Source organism: Urocitellus parryii, chromosome 6 (genome assembly GCF_045843805.1).
Source record: "Urocitellus parryii isolate mUroPar1 chromosome 6, mUroPar1.hap1, whole genome shotgun sequence".
Taxonomy (NCBI): Eukaryota; Metazoa; Chordata; class Mammalia; order Rodentia; family Sciuridae; genus Urocitellus; species Urocitellus parryii.
The window spans coordinates 59,867,814-59,880,292 of record NC_135536.1 but is presented as its reverse complement, the minus strand read 5'-3'; positions in this window follow the sequence as shown (position 1 = coordinate 59,880,292).

Genomic DNA, 12,479 nt, shown 5'->3' with positions numbered 1-12,479 from the left:
CTTCAGTAGATGAATGGATAAAGAAAATGTGGTATATATACATAATGGAATATTATTCAGCATTAAAAAAGAATAAAATCATGGCATTTGCAGGAAAATGGATGGAGTTAGAGAGTATAATGCCAAGTGAAGTTAGCCAATCCCAAAAAACCAGATGCCAAATGTTTTCTCTGATATAAGGATGCTGATTCATAATAGGGTTGGGAGGGAAGCATGGGAGGATTAGATGAACTCTAGATAGAGCAAAGGGTGGGAGGGGAAGGGAGGGATATGGGGGTAGAAAAGACAGTGGAATGAGATAGACATCATTACCCTAAGTACAATAAATACCCTAAGACACAAAATGATGTGACTATGCTTTGTGCACAACCAGAGATATGAAAAATTGTGTTCTATATGTGTAATGTGAATTGTAATGCATTCTGCTGTCATATATAACAAATTAGAATAAAAAATTAATTAAAAAACAACAAGAAGAAAACACACACACACAAAAGAAGTTCTTATTTCCAGTCTAGAACTCTTTTAATAATTTAAACACATTTTTTTCCCCCAGCAGGTTGGGTGGCTTTACCTCCCATCATAAAATTAAATGAGGGTATATACATCTTCAATTATATCCTAAGACTAGGAGAGTTTTCATAATTTAAGAAAGACTTTTTTTGTTGTTGTTGTTGTTGTATTCTTTTTTTTTTTTTTGTACCAGGGAATGAACCCAGGTGCCTTTAACCACTGAGCCATACCCCAGGCCCTCTGCCACCATTTTTATCTTTACTTTTTATTTTGAGACAGCGTCTTGCTATGTCACTGAGGCTGGCTTTGAACTCACAATCCTCTTACCTTAGCCTCCTGTGCCACTGGGATTACAGGTGTGTTCTATGGTGCCCAGCAAGAAAGAATATTTCTGGTTTTCCTATTTTATCCATTTTGGCAGATATTACTAAGAACCTCCTCCCTGGCCGCCTGGTATTACCCTTTTCCATATTTCTTACTAACAACCCAGAACTTGCCAGGACAAGTATAGAACAGAGTAAATCTGGGTCTCCCAGTTTCCTATGTATAGCATGTACGACTTAAGTCCAGGAAAACTATTTCTTCCCCGACAGAAGGGGCAGATTCAGTAGGCACACATCTTACTGCTAGCTTTTTGCCTTTCCTCTTTCTTGGTAGAAAGACTCAGTGATTCAGAATAAACAGCTGTCTTGTGACTTTGAGGACAAAAGCCACATGTTAAGGATGGAGGAGCAGGAAGTTAGGGAGAGGAAGCCTGGATCCTTGGAGATTTCCTTGAAAAAGCTGCTTGGGCCACAGTCTTTCTGCTTCTGGATTTTTGGTTTTTGGTTCTTATGCAGCCAAATGGCCTTAACAGAGTCCTATCTTAGTTCCTGAATGGACATAACTCTGCTAAAAGCTGGGGATGTAACTCAGTGGTAGAGTGCATGCTTAGCACTTAGATTGATTGGGTTCAATCACCAGCACCACAAACAAAACAACCCAACTCAAATTACTCTTACAACTTTTTTTTGGTTTTAATTCTAATTTGTTATATATAACAGCAGAATGCATATCAATTCATAGTACACATATAGAACACATTTTTTTCATATCTCTGGTTGTATACAAAGTATAGTCACATCATTTGGTCTTCATACATGTACTTAGGGTAATGAGACGTCCATCTCATTCCGTTATCTTTCCTACTCCCATGTCCCCTACTTTCCTCTCCCTCCCCTTTTCCCAATCCAAATTTCCTTCATTTCTCCCATGCTCTCCCCCCCATCCCTTTTATGGATCAGCATCCTCATATCAGAGAAAAAATTTGGTATTTGTTTTTTTGGGATTGGCCTACTTCACTTAGCATAATATTCTTCAACTCCATCCATTTACCTGCAAATGCCATGATTTTATTATCTTTTAATATTGAGTAATATTCCATTGTGTATATATACCACAGTTTCTTTATTCATTCATCTATTGGAGGGTTGGTTCCACAATTTAGCTATTGTGAATTGTGCTGCTATAAACATTGATGTGGCTGTGTCCCTGTAGTATGCTATTTTTAAGTCCTTTGGGTATGAATCAAGGAGTGGGATAGCTGGGTCAAATGGTGGTTCCATTCCAAGCTTTCCAAGGAATCTCCATACTGCTTTCCATATTGGCTGTACCAATTTGTAGTCCCACCAGCAATGTATGAGTGTGCCTTTTTCCCCACATCCTACTGACACTTATTGTTGTTTGTATTCTTGATAATTGACATTCTGGCTAGAGTGAGATGAAATCATAGAGTAGTTTGATTTGCAATTCTTTAATTGCATTTCTTTAATTTGCATTTTTTTAAAGATGTTGAATTTTTTCATATATTTGTTGATTGATTATATGTCCTCTTCTGCAAAGTGTCTGTTCAGTTCCTTGGCCCATTTATTGATTGGGTTTTTTTTTTTTTTTTTTTTTTTTTTGCTGTTAAGATTTTTGAGTTCTTTATATATCCTGGAGATTAGTGCTCTGATGTGCATGTGGTAAAAATTTGCTCCCATCCTGTAGGCTCTCTGTTCACCTCACTGATTGTTTCTTTTGCTGAGAAAAACCTTTTTAGTTTGAATCCATACCATTTATTGATTATTGATTTTACTTCTTGTGCTATAGGAGTCTTATTAAGAAAGTCGGGGCCTAATCCAACATGATGGAGATTTGGGCCTACTTTTTTTTTTCTGTTAGGCACAGGGTCTCTGGTTTAATTCCTAGGTCCTTGATCCACCTTGAGTTGAGTTTTGTGCGTGGTGAGAGATAGGGGCTTAATTTCAATTTGTTGCACATCTGACAACTTCTTATTCCCAACTTTCAAAATAGTATGTCCTATGTTGAAGACTAACATTTTTTCCTAATAAAGTACTCTTATTGCTCATTTTATTTGTCTTTTTAAAATACCTTTATTTTATTGTTTATTTTTATGTGATGCCGGGGATTGAACCCAGTGCCTCACACATGCTAGGCAAGCACTCTACCGCTGAGACACAACCCTGGCCCCTTATTTGTCTTTTTTTTTTAACTAGTGTTTTTTAAAACATTTTTTGAAGTTGTCAATGGAACTTTATTTTACTTATTTATTTTTGTGTGGTGTTGAGAATTTGAACCCAGTGCCTCACACAAGCGAGGCGAGTGCTCTACCACTGAGCTACAAACCCAGCCCTATTTATTAGTTTTTGATGTAATTAGTTTTTGAATCATTTTACAAAAATAAAAATATACCAAGGATTGAAACAAGAATTTGTGCTTGTTTAATTTTTTTTGCCTTTCTTTGTCTTAGACATTGGTCTTCTGTCTCATGAGAAACTGCATATAAAACTTCTAACATGTGGGACATCTTTTTATGAGGAGCCCAGGAGGAAGACTGTGTCAAATCAAGATTTGTTGTCAGTTTATTGTCTTTAGGGAATTTAGAGTTGATTCTTTCCTCTTGGTGCCAGGTTTGAAAGGGGGCTGTCAAACAGCAATAATGTAATGGTGTAAATATTTTGTCAAAGTAAAAGCTTATGGGAAAAACGTCTTTCATTTTGTTGATGAGTCAAGTTTACTTTTTTTAAGTTTGAATTTTTTTTTGTTTAAGTACTTATTTTTTAGTTGTAGTTGGACACAATATGTTTATTTTATTTATTTATATGTGGTGCTGAGGATCGAACCCAGGGCCTCACATGTGCTAGGTGAGTGCTCTATGGCTGTGCCACAACCCCAGCCCTAAGTTTGAAAGTTATTGATGCTATACTTCGAAAGAATGAATCCACAGGAGCCATTTCATTCCAAGTCATGGAGAGAGGGGCGAGAGTGTGCCTGGTGGGGTAGGCATTGCTGGACGATGCCGTGGGAGCTAAAATGAGTATGTCTGGAAAAGTTTGGCATTATCATACATTTGGAAAACAGGGTGTATTGAGTTCCTAGGGCTGCCGTAACAACAGACAATTGTTGTCTTTTAGATTTGGAAGCAAGAAGTCCAAAATCAGGGTGTAAAGATGTCCCTGTTCCCACTGAAACCTGAAGGGGAGAATCTTCCATTGCCTCTTTCTAGCTGGTGGTGGTTGTCGGTTAATCTTGGGCATTCCTGGCTTACAGATGTATCACTGCAGTGCTCAGTCTTTCACACAGCATTCTCCCTGTCTGCACGTCATCCTCTCTGTGTATATCTCTTTATGTTTTCAGATTTCTCCTTTTTTACTTCTACAAAGACCCTATTTCCAAAATGGGTCACAATGTACTGGACAATTAGGGCTGCCGTGTATCTTTTTTGGGGTGGGGGCACAATTAAACTCATAACACAAATGTGTTAGTTAATTTTATGGGTTAACTCGACTGTGCTATGGATGCCTCAATAGTTGGTAAAACAATATTTCTGGGTGTGTCTGTGAGGGTATTTCTGGAAGAGATAGCATTTGAACAGTCAGATTGGGTAAAGAAGACACCCTCACTGATGTGCATGGGCATCACACAATTGATTGAGTGCCATACAGAAGAAGAAGGTGGAGAAAGGGTGAATTCGTTCTCTTTGTGCAGGGACCTCTATCGTCTCCTGCCTTGGATGTTGATGCCCCAGGTTCTCAGGCCTTTGGGTTTAAACTGGAGCTACACCACCAGCTTTCCTGGGCCTGCTTGCAGACACTAGGTTGTAGGACTCCTTAGCTTCCACAATTGCATGAATCAGTACCTTATAATAAATCTGTTTCTACATGTCTATATTCTATTGGTTCTGTTTTTCTGGATAACTCTGATTAATACACAGATTTTCCAAATATAACATAAAATAACCAGGAAAGAGTTCCTCTTACGTATATTCCTTTATTAGAATTTTGGAGTAGAGGGGCAAAATGGTGTGTAAGAGTTTGTTTTGAGAGTGGTTAAGACTCTTTGAGCGTCTTTTAGGATTCCTTTCCTTGCTGTCATGTTCATTAGGACCATTGTCTGGTCCCAGTTAAGTTCCATTCAGGCTTCTGTGTCTATTGATGCCTCTGTGTTCTTAGCCTCTCTGACTCCCTCCTTCCCATTAAGAGTGCTACATATAAAAAGGCTCCACCTCTCTCCCCTTGGGTTGGAGTTCCAAGGGACTAAAGACCCTTCCAGTCACCATCGTCCATTCTCATACGGGGTCTTGACATCAATGGAGAGTTACCTCAAACCACCATCTACAACTTCTGGTTTTTTATCTTTTCTTAAGGCAACAACTCTTTTTATTTGGGTTTTTTTTTTTTTTTTTTTTTTACATATGGTTACTGAAATGAACTATCACAAACTTGGTGGCTTAAGACAAAATCAGTTTATTCTCTTTCAGTTCCAGAGGTCAGAAGTCCAAAATTAGTGTCCAAAATTAGGGGGCCCAAGTCAAGGTGTTAGCAGGGCTGTATTCCCTTCAGAAGCTCTTTCTCCCAGCTTCTGGCACTCCCTGGCTTGTGGCCTTATTGCTTCAGCCTGTTTCTTTGGTTACATTACATTCTCCTCTAAGCATCAAACCTTCTATCTGCCTCTCCTTCTTTGTGGGTTGCTGGGAATTGAACCCAGGGCCTCATGCATGCTGGACAAGCAATTTATTGCTGAGCTATTCCCCAAATCTCCCTTTGCCTCTTTACAATGGTACTTATGATTGTTTTTAAGTCCATCCATAATTGAGGATAATTTTCCCATCTCAGGATTCTTAATCACACCTGCCAAGTCTTTGTCATGTAAGATCATAGATTCCAGGGATTCTGGCCTTATATATTTGAGCATCATCCTTCAGCCCACCATAGGTAGTACATGTGACAGCTATGAAGCTCCTTCAGACATCAGGGATCCTCTCTACACTTGGCTGCAGGTCTTGGATAGGACTTTGTCCCAGTGGGCGAATCCTCTCCTTGTTACCAAGGACCCTAGCACTCTCCCTGGCTATGGGTGAGTCAGCAGACTATGGAGACTGATCTTCATGCTGCCAGAAGCCTCTTATCTTTAAGAGAACCACAGTTAACAATAAATGGAGGACCAGAAGATCTTAGTTAATTGTTTTGGCCACAGAGGTGTGTGTGTGTGTGTGTGTGTGTGTGTGTGAGTGAGTGTGTGACACATGGGTGTCACTGTGCCTCTGTTAAAGAGCAACATACTGTATTCTGCACTCTTGGCTGTTGCTCTGGACTCAGGTATAGTAGAGTACTGACTGTTTGCAGAGGTGCATATAGAAACCTCATCCTGACTGTGAAGTCCTTCTTACTTCTCAACAATGGAGGGAAGCATCCTTTTCTTAAGTTTCTGGTATCCATGGGAATCCACTGCTTGGAAGCCACGAAAAGGAGACTGGAGCCACAGACAGGGCTCAAGGTTCTTGCTCTTCTCAGTGAGGGACCGTTAGTTCAGTGCGATTCTGTGTAGGGCTTTGAGGGAGGTGTGGCTTGGCTCTGAAGTTTTCCTTCAGGCCTGTGATGTCTTGTAGAAAGCCCCAGGGAACATGTTTTCCCCCATCTTTATCCCTGGGATTTGGAAATGCTGTTTGCTATTGATAAGGTTTTGGGAGAATGGTATAATTTAATAAAGGTTATTGGCTTTACTCCCCTGGTGCTTCTTTAATTAGGCTGCTGACACCTAGCAAGGCAGAGTTTTGACATTGAGAACAAGGGTGAAAGCTGTAGTTAGATCCAAACTTCAAGTCGCTAAGGACCTAGGAGGTAACTTTGCTGTATCCAATTAGCATTTAAATTTGAATTAATCAATTTGGCTCTTGGTATGCAGAACTTTCCCTCCATTTTACTGTTTCCAATCAGTAACCACAGTGGCACTGAGAGTTATCTATATAGGAACAAACATAGGTAGTAAAATGTATCTTCCTCCTTGTCTTGTGTTAGTTTTTTTAAACAAATATTTATTTTTAGTTGTAGGTGGACACAATACCTTTATTTTATTTTTATGTGGTGCTGATGATGGAACTAAGTGCCTAATGCATGCTAGGTGAGCACTCTACCCCAGCCTCTTATGCTAGTTCTTAATATCCACATATATTCTTCTGTCCCAACTGGTTTTTCTGTTTCTCCTCTATCCTGGGAGGCTATTCCTAGTCTATGCTTAGGGTGTAGCTAATACCTCTTGATTCACTATGGAGAGAACAGATGTAGCTAGCACCTTCATCTCCTTAGGTATATCCCATTTAGGTTAATTATGGTGGGTCATCGTCTTACTGCATTCTGGACTTGGTCCCTACATGGGAAATGTAACAAATAACACTGGGGATGGTATATAATATCAGCTACTCTCAGGCTGTGACCCTGTGAGACCCTGGCACTTTACCTCTGATAAAAGGCAATGAGCACAATAAATAACTGAACAAATAGAGCTATCTGTGTTTTATCTCTGTTTAAAGTTCTCACCCAATAGCTTTTAAATCATTGGCACCTATTATTACAAGAAAACTCTAGTACACAGCAAATGACAGACCAAGGAGCAGGTGAATGTTGGTGGGAAACTCTGACCCTGTGGATCTGACTTGAGGTTGAGAGTTGATTTTCCTGTGGACCACGGTAACTCAACAGCAGTAATGTTGCTGGATCACAAACACCTGGTATTTCAGGTGATCCTTTTTTCCCCCTGTTGATAATGATATTCCAAGTTGTATGATGGAGTAAATACATCATGGTGTCAAAAGGATTTGAGTGACTGGAATAGAGATAGTAATGAAAGACTTTACTCAGCTGATGTGCATCAGGGAGCACTTAAGGAACAGGTGACCACCCCACCCCACCTCCCAATCCGGCCCTAGTTGGAGCAGAGTCAGAATTCTGACTGGGTAGGGGACAGTTTATCAGAAAAATAGAGTTGTTAAAACTGCAGGTTGTCTGGCAGTGGTTTTAACAGAAACTTGCAGTTGGGGGCCATTCTTATTTTCATGTCCCTTGTTTCAGCACATAACTATTTCAATAGTATTTAAGTATTCTCTGAGGCCCCTTTTGGATGAGCTTATAGTTTATTGGCTAGTTGAAGTTCATGGGGGGTGAAAGAGGTAGTTGGAAAGGAGAAAAGGGAGCCGATGTGGCATTGGTTTGCCTTGGTCCCTTCCCTTCGTGGTCTTTGAAGGGCATGGAAGCTTCTAGCACCCAGCCACTTTAGTGTTTTTGAGAATAAGGAGGATGCATGATTGGCTTCAAGTGAATCCGTTTGTAGAAAGCTATAAAGAAACTTGTTAGATCCAACTGTTAGAATTTAATCACTGGTTTTTGTTTTGCAGAACTGAGAGCCTCACATATGCTATGCATAGAGCTCTATCATTGAACTTTATCCCTAGCCCAATAATTTCATAATCTTAGACATACTCAGTCTTCTTGTAGTACTGGGGATTGAACACAGGGATGCTCTATCATTAAGCTCCGCCCCAAACCATTTTGAGATGGAGATCTTGTCATGTTGTCTAGGCTGGCTGTGAACTTGTGATCCTTCTGCCTCAGCCTCCTGAATTGCTGGAATTCCAAGTGTGCACCACCGTGCGGGGCTGACTACTCAGGCTTTCTTATAGAGAAAGACTATTCTTAAGAAGAGTCAAGTGTGAGTAATAAGAACTTTAACAATATTTATTGAACACCTTTTTTATTCCTGGTACTTTACATATGTATTAAAGATGACTTACATCTACAAAGTGAAAAACCTGATTTTAAAAATTTTAGGCAAATAGTCTACTCAGGTGTAAATGGAACAGATTGTTTTGAGTGATTGTAAATGGTAGTTTTGCCTCAAGATGGCGCTCATGGTTCTCATGACCCTTGTTTAAATTTTCTGTATTGTACAATAATTTCTATTACTCTATAAATTATTTCACAATTTATAGACTTAGTTAAATGTATTTTTGACAATTCTATTGTATGTCTTATGGTTTTAAAAGTTATATTTCTCTTCTGTGTTTGGCAGGACACTATTTGTTGGTGGTCTGGGGATATAAATTTGGGGCCCTGATTCCCTCTTTTTATAACCTATACTCCTGATGTTATGCATTTTCTGGAAATTATCTATCTATCAAAGTGATTGTTGTCTTCTAAAGAGAGCCCCATGGGAGAGATAGTGCACATTTATTCTACTGCTATTGTTGCCTAAGGCATAATAGGAATTCTTTTCAGAACTAGTATTATGGGCTACACATATTTAAAAATTCAGTCTCATTGCTTTATGGTCATTTTGGATGAAAAAGTGGTTTTAATAAGTGCTATTGTTCACATTATTTACCTACTTTAACTGTGAATCCTACTTAGCTGTTCTCAGTTATAGAATTCTTAAAGTAAAAAAAAAAAAAAAAGATTCCACTACTTAGGATAGACAAAAGGACATGCTACAAACCTTGAAGGTAATTGTAAGAAAGAATTTCCCATACGTTTTGTGCATCAGCATGTACTATTGTTTCAATAAGCAGACAGGCACATAAGGAGGCTACTTGGAAGGTCATGTGTTTGTAAAAAATGCGTAACTGGGGCTGGGGATGTGGCTCAAGTGGTATCGTGCTCGCCTAGCATGCGTGAGGCACTGGATTCGAGTCTCAGCACCACATACAAATAAAATAAAGATATTGTGTCCACCTAAAACTAAAAAATAAATATTTTTTTTAAAAAATGCATAGCTCTGCTAATCAGAGCTGTTGGGTCCTAGAACAGAATCTTAAGTCCAGGAAGAAAGTACAATGGGTGGAATTACTGTCTGGTTATAGTAAAACTCTTGCTTTAGGAGAGGAGACATAGTGGAGAGGGGACATAGAGAAAATGGGACGAAGAAGCACAGTCACCTCTTAGGATTAAGACCATCTGGGCCTAACTATCATGGTTCAACACTGTATCTGCAAATTTGTGCATATATGCAGTGCCCCTATTTGCAGTTAAGAATGAAAGGGGCTATTCTGCCTGTTACAGTTTAGATATTAGGTGTTTCCCAAAAGCTCATGTGTGAGACAATACAAGAAAATTGAGAGGTGAAATGATGAGGTTAGGAAAGCCTTAACCTAATCAGTGCATTAACCCACGGATGGGGATTACCTGAGTGGTAACTGTAATTAGATAGGGTGTGGCTGGAGGAGGTGGGTCCTTGGGGGGGGGTGTCTTTGGGGTATATATTTTGTCTGTGGGGAAGAGGAAGTTCTCTTTTTGCTTCTTGGATGTCACGTTCTCAGCTGCTCTCCTCAGCCACACTCTTCTGCCATGACGTTCTGCCTCACCGTGGGCCCCAAAGCATGAAGTCGGCCATCTGTGGACTAAGACCTCTGAAACCGTGAGCCACCCCACTTTTCCTCCTGTAATTGTTCTTATCCGGTGTATTGGGCACAGCAGTGAAAAAGCTGACTAAAACCCTGCTTCACAGCAAAATGGATAGAACTACTTTTATAAAGCCTTTGTTTTTATTCCTAGAGCTCTCAAAGAAGTGAATCTCAGGCATAAAACCTGAATCGAAAAAAGAAATGTAGTTCAACCTTCTCGGGATAGGTCGCTTCTCAGAAACTTCTAGTTACATAGACCATAAAGAATGCTGACCTCCTGGGATAACATGAAGTATCTGAACCTGAGGAAAAACTTCACATTTAGGGACTATTTCTGACTAATTAAAAGCATTTCTTTTCCCCCACTGTCTTCAGACACTATTAGAAAATTGTACAAAAACCCAGTCTTCTTGAAAATCGACAGCTGTTTAAAAAAAAAATTGAACTGTGTACGGAAATAATTGAATTCATTCAGGAAATAATAAAGAGAGAAAGAGCACACGCACACCTAGAGTGCAGTTTGTCTAGCTTCTATCAATCAAAAGTAACATTTTGCAAAACCATGGCACGCTATCACAATCCAGTTATTGACACTGCTTCAATCTACCTGGTCTTATTCTGATTTCTCCAGCTCTGCTTTTGCTGCACTAATTTGTGTCTATGTGTATGCCTAGAACTAAGCATTTTTTTCTCCCACAACTTTCACCATTTTAAAGCTTACAATTTAGTGATTTTTTTCACATATTTATATTATTTTGCAACCATCCCACTCTAGTTCTATGACATTTTAGCAAATATGTACGTTAGTGTGTCAACAACTGTGGTCAAGATGCTGAACCTGTGCCTGTTAACCACATGTATCTTCCTTTCCTTCCTAACCCCTGGCCCCACCAAGGATCATTAGAACATTTTCATGGTTAAGAAGTGAAATCTGAATGACGAATACTATTTAAGAAAAAAAATTGTTTAAACACTGGCTTTGTGGTTCTTGGGCACACACCTATCTGGGAACTGAAAGCATTGGGTCCGGGGAAGGCAATTTTAAAAGGAGCATTTGTTTTTCCTTGGGGTCTAATTATTCACACCTCTTGGCTTTCATTGTTTTCTAACCACCTGCTGAGTACCAATGAAGCTGCAAACCACATCTCGGTTTGTGCGGGCTGGAGGTTGGGGGAGTAAATTGCAAATCAACCTAAAGTCCACTACCTGGGAAAGCAGCTTGTTGGAGTCGGGTTTGGTATCCCTCCCAGGTAGTTGAGTAACACCATAAACAATTACTACAATGTGGTTGGCCCCTTTTTAAAAGAAATGATATAATGCCTCGTTAAATTCACTTAGAACATAAAGTTAATAATAATTAGAGCAACACTATGCAACCTTTATTGAGTTCCTATCATATATCAGACAGTGGGCTAACTGTCATTTACTCATTCCATCATTGAGGCCTCCCCCATATTCTGTAAGCTCTGTTTCGCATTTGCTGATTTTATATATTAGTAAGAAAACTAGGGCTCAGAGACTGTCACTTGACCAAATTTACTTGGCAAATCATTAAATGAACTAGAGTTCTGATTTTATTATTATTCACATGAATTCTATATGAAATACTTTTCTTTGGGCAGGGAGAGGAATTCACAAATATTTCCCTGGGGAACTAAAATTGTTCTTTAGCAATTACTACTGTTTTGGACAGTTAAAGCATAGCATGATTAAGTAACAGTTAAAAAATTCTGTCAGTATTTTGTTAGAAATCATTTTCCTATTTAATATGCAATTTGCTGATTTTTTTTTGTGGGGTGGGAATGGGGGGATTGAACCCATGGCCTCACACAGGCAACTGCTCTACCACTGCACTACCCTCTTTGGTAGTGATCCTCCTACCCAAGTGGCTGGGATCACAGGTGTGTGCCACTGTGCTGTGTAGGATTGCTGACTTTTAAAGTGAGAGTTTTATTTCTCAGAACATTTCAGTGTAAAAATACGTTTAAAATACTATTGTAAATCAATGGGAATATGATTTTACTTGAAAAAACATATCCACATTCGTACAATAACCTTTCATAGAATAAGGCTCTTCTGTGCCTCAATGTGTCCTTATTTTCATGGAAGAAAAATTACATGCAGTTCCACAAATAGACACTAGGCGATGCTCTTGTAAGGCAAACTCGGGCTTTCCTACTAAAAATAAATTTTGGGTTTTGCTGGTAAAGTGTAGGCACTAAGTTGATTCTCTCATTTAGTAGTGAGATGTTCA